The sequence below is a fragment of the Triticum dicoccoides genome, chromosome 6B (assembly GCF_002162155.2).
Source record: "Triticum dicoccoides isolate Atlit2015 ecotype Zavitan chromosome 6B, WEW_v2.0, whole genome shotgun sequence".
Lineage (NCBI taxonomy): Eukaryota > Viridiplantae > Streptophyta > Magnoliopsida > Poales > Poaceae > Triticum > Triticum dicoccoides.
The window spans coordinates 252,989,199-252,996,343 of NC_041391.1; the positions used below are offsets into that span (position 1 = coordinate 252,989,199).

At 41.1% G+C, this 7,145-nt stretch overlaps 1 long non-coding RNA gene across 3 annotated transcripts; it reads right to left on the reverse strand.

Annotated features, from left to right (window-relative positions):
* Nucleotides 1–493: 493 nt before the first annotated feature.
* On the reverse strand, nucleotides 494–5,716 carry LOC119324470. 3 transcript variants are annotated; one of them, XR_005156964.1, is made up of 6 exons: nucleotides 5,186–5,716; nucleotides 5,017–5,088; nucleotides 2,942–4,503; nucleotides 2,734–2,846; nucleotides 2,388–2,535; nucleotides 494–2,269 (listed from the first exon to the last, which is right to left on the reverse strand). It is a non-coding gene; the product is annotated as an uncharacterized LOC119324470 (long non-coding RNA). The 3 variants fall into 3 exon arrangements; XR_005156965.1 differs by having other exon boundaries at nucleotides 2,734–4,503; nucleotides 5,017–5,083; XR_005156963.1 differs by having other exon boundaries at nucleotides 2,734–4,503.
* Nucleotides 5,717–7,145: the final 1,429 nt, after the last annotated feature.

Below are 7,145 nucleotides of genomic sequence, written 5' to 3' on the forward strand. Positions count from 1 at the left end.
ATGGAACAACAAATTTAATGCATTGATAAAAAAATCATTTTAATTCACAACGTGTCGCTTGCGGCTTACGATTTCTTTGCAACAAATATCACTCTGTACTACTGTTAAGACAAAATCATGACTACTGTTAAGACAAAATCCATGACTGCATTCAAGTTTGAGGTGGACATATTTACCATGACCAAATATAGGGAACTGATGCCTGCTACTCTACAATGATGACAAAGCCGACAATTGAATTGCCTTCAGTTTCGCCATGCACTCTAGGATACACTAATGAGGTCTCTTCTACACCCAACTCGGACAAATAAATACTACTCTCTGTGTCACAATTTACCTACCGCACAGGCGTCACATATTTCAAAATTTAAATGTACTCAAGCACTTTGATCAACAAATTGTCGCTTACATGTCACAAAATTTATCATCAAATTTGTATTACAAAAAACTCCAATGGTATAATTTTATGACACATAACACATATATCATCAATTAAGTTTGGTGGTCAAAGTTAAATCACAGATAGAGTATATACACACTACTTTTCTTACAAAATTTAATCTATGAAAACATCTTCTCTTCCCCCTTGCAATCCATCTCCTCGGCTTTGCCGCAAGCTTTTTTTTGCCATAGAAGCCACACTTTAATATGAAAATGAGACATACATCATTTGGTAATATACACACATTCAATAATGGACTTGAATGGTGCTAACTCTGCTCTGCACTACAACGGGAGCTACCTTTGCCATACACGACGCTTCCAACACCATCACAACAAATGCTCTGTCAGCTAAAAAATGCTCTGTTAGTACAAATGCAGTTGATGTTTTCAAAATAATTCATCTTCTTGGTCCATAAAAGAGGAGAAACTTAACACCAGAACATCTTATCATAAGTGAGCCAAGTTGTTTTCTTGCGAGAGTGGGAAATCTTGGAATATCCTTCAACCATACAAAGTTGTCGACATTTTCAACCCTGAACCTGCGAAAGATTGATGCCCACGGCCCACCTCATATTTTCATGAATTTTTTTACTTGACAGGATATGCGTAGGAACATTGCTATATGGACGACAAAATTCAGACGACTCCCATGTCCACAACGAAGTAACGGCCACTGGATTTGCAGTCGTCCACCTTTTGTCTATATAGTGCAGTTTCATATGCATAGAAAACTATTATGTAGAGATGGAACCTTCATCAAGCAAGGAAATATGCCAATCATGACTCAAGGATATAATTTCACTTACATACATTAGTGCATCTATCAGTTGATGCAACCAACTTATAAGCCCAATTAATCAAGTCATTATGTTTGTTGGATCAAGCCTTGTTTGGATAACATGATCAACTGCAACTCTTACTTCATCTCTCGGGACTACACAATAAAAACATACTTATTCATTTGAACTTCAAAATTTTAAATGAACAGAGTGTCAAAAATAAATGAATGAATCGGAAAGTAAAGAAGAGCGTCTTATATTCGTTTGAAGGGAAAAGAATCTAATCTCTACACCTTGCCAGTTTGAGAAGAAAACTAACACAAAGAGAAACCAATTTGGCATGTGATGCTGGTATAAATTGTGCATGCACCCTTCTTCTCGGTTTCTCACATATTACAAATTAGTAAAGCATTAGAATATTGAAGGAGAGAACTTTACATTCAATTGAATAAAGCAGGATTCGGGCATCAGCGGTTTATAATATTTGAAAAATAAGTAACAAGATAAGAAGAAATAAATTAACCTTGCGTCATGCTAATGAAAATGTATAACATTAGAGCAGAAATGACCTTCAGCTCTGAACGTTCAAAAGAAGCAGCACACACAGTGCACAAAGAGTAACAACTTCTCAAACTATATGTTTAGAAAAGTTGCTTCTTAGCTTTGATAACCGGATTTAGCAATCAAAAAAGCTTTCCAAAAGTGCATATGTTCTATCTTAGATTAGGCTAACTCAGTAACTTCTTCCATGGTTCTAGTCTTTGTTTACAAAAGAAAAGGTCAAGTTTTGCAAAACATTTGAATGGAAAGCTTTTTGTACCATAAAAATATATTCAATTACTTACCTAATTCTGTAGTCCAAAAATTTCCCGACTGCTCTGCTGAGGAAGGCAATGGCCTGATCCGCAGTCCAGCGAGTTGCTACAACCATTCCACAATGTGCATGCCCAACAACTACACTGGATCAATGGCCTTATTGTGACACTGCATGGTGACACGGAACCCAATAGTTGTCGCAGTCAGGCAATCCTTAACATTTATAGCCCCTAGATGAACAGGAGGAAGCATCATGACGTGCATAGCAACACATGCTTTACTTTAAGATGTTTCTTGCTCAGAATATGTACTAAGATGATTAGAAATTCGTCTTAGGGTGATACATACTTGTGCCTTGGACTTCCTTATGAAAATATCACTCCGGTCATATCCACCAAACTCTAGGAATACTTCATAAGGATTCTTTGAGAGGGCTTACTGCAGGATGTTCCAAGGGCACACCATTGCTACATGTATATTCATGTTGTGGATTGCCCTGAATAAAAATTAATAGTTAACCAATGAAGAAGCGATACATTTTCATCAATCAAATCATGTCAATGAAATTAATTAGGTAAATGTCATGAGTACTTCATAAGTAACAAACTGATTGACACTCCACCTAAGACAAGTAAGCTTGCTCGTTTGAAATGGACATCACTTTATTCAGGGGGTTCTTTCATTGGGAATTTACCTTTTCACATAGCAGGAGCAGAAATCTGCGAGGATGAATGTCTCCATGATTTGTGACAGGAGAACTATAGCCCACCAGCACGAAGCCAACATACAGCCACGAGTAAGCAAAACCTACAGAAAACATTTTAGTAGTTTAACAATCAACGCTTCCAGAGAAAAGGCTATGACAGCCCAAATTTTTTATAAAAGAAAAGTATTTGGAACACCTGCGTTTTACAGAGAAAACCAATGGCAGGGGTAAAAAGAAATCCCCACGGATCAACACAATAGCCTGCTGGGAACAAAAGAGCACGGAGCAGGCGCACACATAAAAAAAATAGGAGAGCAGTCAATCATATAGACTGGGTTTTTGTCTCGAACAACTCATGAACAAGTAGCTTCCAAGTGGACACATGCACACGTGTATTTGGAATTTAAAATTCCTTGAGATGCCAGCATGAGCAAGTATCAGTTTTGATCCATAAGACATGTGGTGTCTCTTTTTCTAATCATTATATATATATATATATATATATATAATGTTAACCTCGTACAGATCCTATAACATCATTAAATGTTATCAATCTATATCTATAAAAGATGCAAAATATCAATAAAATTATGATCTCAACTATGGAATGAAAGTGAAATCGAGTCATGATATCTCGCTGAATTGGACATTGCATATGTTGTCCAACTTGAGTTCAAGTAGTCACCAGCAAGACCTTGCTAACTAACCTCGTACAGAACCTTTACCTCTAGATCTAAATTGGCGAACTTGCATGGAAATTGGAACTAATTTTTAGCATAGAGGGAAAGGGGAGAGGAGCACTCACCTGCCATGTTGCATGACCTTCATCGGGCCAGCAGCATTCAAGCCAAGATATGCCCTTAGTGTTCTAAAAATCTGCAGAACATCCCATAAAACATTAAGTGTAACCTACATACAGAACAGGAGCAAGATCGATGCATGCCTGTAAAAGCAAGAACCATTAAATCTGATTCAAACACAAAAGAACAAGGCAGAACTTATGATATCCTGGTAGGCCACAGCCAGCACCACCGCTCCACCATGACCTCCTCGTCAGTCCCGCGGCCAGCAGCCACATTAACGTGAGGAGACACGGGGGTGCGGGCCGGCAAACATAAACGATGCATGCACAGTTGAGATATAGCAAAATAAAGAGAATCACTCAAACTGGGAGGGCCAGGACGTTATTCTGTAGGCGATAATGGATTCATGAAATAAAGCGGGCGGCCACCCTATTTCGTCATAATGGATTCGTGAAATCTGTGGACCAGAAAAGAGATTCACCACAGGTGACTTTCATGTTAACTGAAACTACACAGTAACTGGCAAGCTTTATAAAAGATGCAAGCCTTAGTATTCGTTCAAGATCATAATAAGAAATTGTAATTTAAGGTAAAGACGTCTTAGCAAGTTCATGAGTTGGCCTCACCTCGGAGCATCCCGGCAGAAGCCATCCCACAGCCAGGCGCATCAGCACGATCAAATGAGTGTACGATGATGGACGTCTCATATGCAGTTGTCTGATAACCGGTGGACAAAGGAGGAGAGCCTCATCAGTAGCAGCATGGTGGATTTCAACCCCAGCGTTGTGCTCCGCCCAACGAACATGGACGTCGCCGCCGCCGGCCCGGTGGAGCTCGAACAAGAGAGACTCTGCTGCTTGCTGGGAGGGGTCGGGGAGGGTCGGAGCACATGAGCATTGACGGGTGAAGAGAGAGTAGGCTGGGGATGCGGCGTTCTGAGCAATGTCGATTGTCTCTGCAGATTAAGCATATTGTAATTGCAAAAAACAACATAGTTGCTATTGTTATTTATCTATCTATATTGCTCAAGACAAGAATTTGATTAATGTGGCGACGAGTATAATCTGGCTTTCTGGGCTATAATACTTAAGGAATATGATTGTACTAAACTATAATATTAGTGGTCGCAGCTTGTTAAAGTGTTAGTGCATTGTAAGTCTCAATCAGGCTTGTAATGTCAATTTGTTCTTTGCCATCGGAAGTGATGCACTGCTTTGAACAACTTCCTTTTTATATCTTTTCTGGCCATAGCTATTGAATCCTTTTGAACTTGATCCACAACCGGACTGTTACAGAAGATCATCCAGTTTTGATATACTTCTTCGTTACACACATCAGGTGATAAACTAAAAGTGTGTATGGTTCACACATGAGAAAGGGATATTGGAAGGTGTCAAGACACGACATTTTTTGCCTGATAGAAATTTATTGCATGGTATATTCAGGACAAAAGGAGCACGGGACTTACCGATGACAATGAAAGGCGGTGAGTGAAGCTGGACTGAAACTTCTTCAATAGGTCGAGTTTCATGAATCTGATCTATAGAAAATGAGTTAATATTACTAATTATTGTACAAAACAATATAAGCTATATGGCAGAAACGACACATTGTGAAATTGAATAGTGCAAACCTACCCCATCATGGATAGAACATCCCAATCAAGTGTTTGACTGTAGAGGAACAGATGGCTCAACCTGTTATCCTAACCCACGTACAGATTTTGCAGGACTCACAATTTCCATCATCCATGGTTGCAGCTGCCAGCAGCGCCGCCGACCCGATGGCGCTCCTGTTGGGGCAGTACGACACCAACGAGCTTGCCGACATGGCGACCTTGACAACAGAATTCCATCGTGACGCGAACTTCTCCACAAAAGTCAATGGATCTTACACAAAACAATAGAATTGCATGTGTGCAACAGGATGCAGCAATGATACATAAGAAACTCATATCTTGCAAGGGAGAGAAGCAGATCGAAGAGTCGCAGATGTGCTTGGAGGAGGGGCAAAGTGAGTTGTCTTCCCATCTTGTTAGCTGCTGCAGCATCCTAACCAATCACCCTCTTTTTCAGTTTATGGGATGTTTAGTTGGATCAGGGGAGGAGATGGGGGGCGGGCAGCGGCGACAGCTCCTGCACTGTCTTCTGTGTGACGGCGGTGGCGATCCAGACGGCGGCGGTGGCTGCAATCCGGAGATACGGCAGCAACGATCCAGACGGCGGCGGCGGCGGGGGCGGCGATCCGGAGAGACGGCGGCGATGGCGGCGGTGGGGGCAGCGACCCGGAGAGACGGCGGCGGCGGCGGCGATCCAGACGGCGGCGATCCGGAGCAGCGGTGGTGGTGGCGGCGACCTGAAGAGGGGTGGCGGTGAGGGGATCGTGCATGGCGTGGGGTGGGGTGGGGTGTGAGTACGTGCGACCAATTCCCAAGTGTTGGTTTTTTCGTAGGTTTATTTTCGTAGATTTTTCCTTTTTTTTTTCTAGATCGACTGTGTGGGAGGTGGGAATCGAGCGTGTAGGAACCTCGCATGGGCATCGTTTTTTTATTGGTTCAGCGCTGGTACGTGGGAGGTGGGATCGAGGACGGATAAAAAATCGTTTCTGGTGGGACGAAAATTGACCGACAGAGACTACCAACTGCTTCATTAGGAATAGAGATTTTACTGCAAAGTACATAATAAAATTAGGTTCCAAACATATGACCATGTACCATCGCTAATGTATTGTCTATTTCTTCACATTGTATTGACAGCTAAATAAAGAGAAAAAATTTATAATACGGTAAGATAGACATCATTCATATCACGAAACAACTGAGAACAAACAGACAGGCAATTGTAACATTGTGTGGGTAAGTCCAGCACGGAACTAGATTACATGTCAAGATCAAAGGAACATCATTTCTCTCTTTTAAACCTTGTAAGGTGCAATGATATGCTAAGACAATTGTGTACAAAATTGAAAAGAGTAATAAACATTCGCTGCAAACCATGTAGTTCAAGTCACAAGTCAGAGTAAGTAGTAGTTAAAAGGCATGAGGATTAAGGACTTACAATAGCGGCTTTGACTAGTGTAGTCATGCCCTTCTTCTTGCTGGCGTGACAGTCCTTAAAGATTTCCACAACATTTGGTTCACGTACTTTTTGGTCCTTGCGGGCTTTCCACTGCATTTGGAAGAAGTCAATATAGATATGATAATATGGTACATCAAAAAGAGTGAAACAACAACTAATTACAAGAGCCTCGCAGTGTGCAATATAGCTACAAGATCCTGTCGTCTATTGGAATTTTACTTTCGTATGGTCGGCCTTGTTCTTTGAACAGTTCACCTACAAGAAGATAGATTTGTGTGGACATGCGTAAATAGGACTTCAACATGTGATCTGATCACATATATATAACGTACCTGATACTTCGGATCAGACGAGTGTTTACCGAGGCCTCTCCATTCTCCATTCGATATATATTCCACTTGAGATGTTTGGGCAAGTTCACTGCTAGCCTTGCCTTCAAAGTGAGTTTTTCTCAAGTTATATCAATACTGTCGCAGAGCAGACTTGAAAACATGGGTGCAAGCTTGTCTGGTTGCATCAT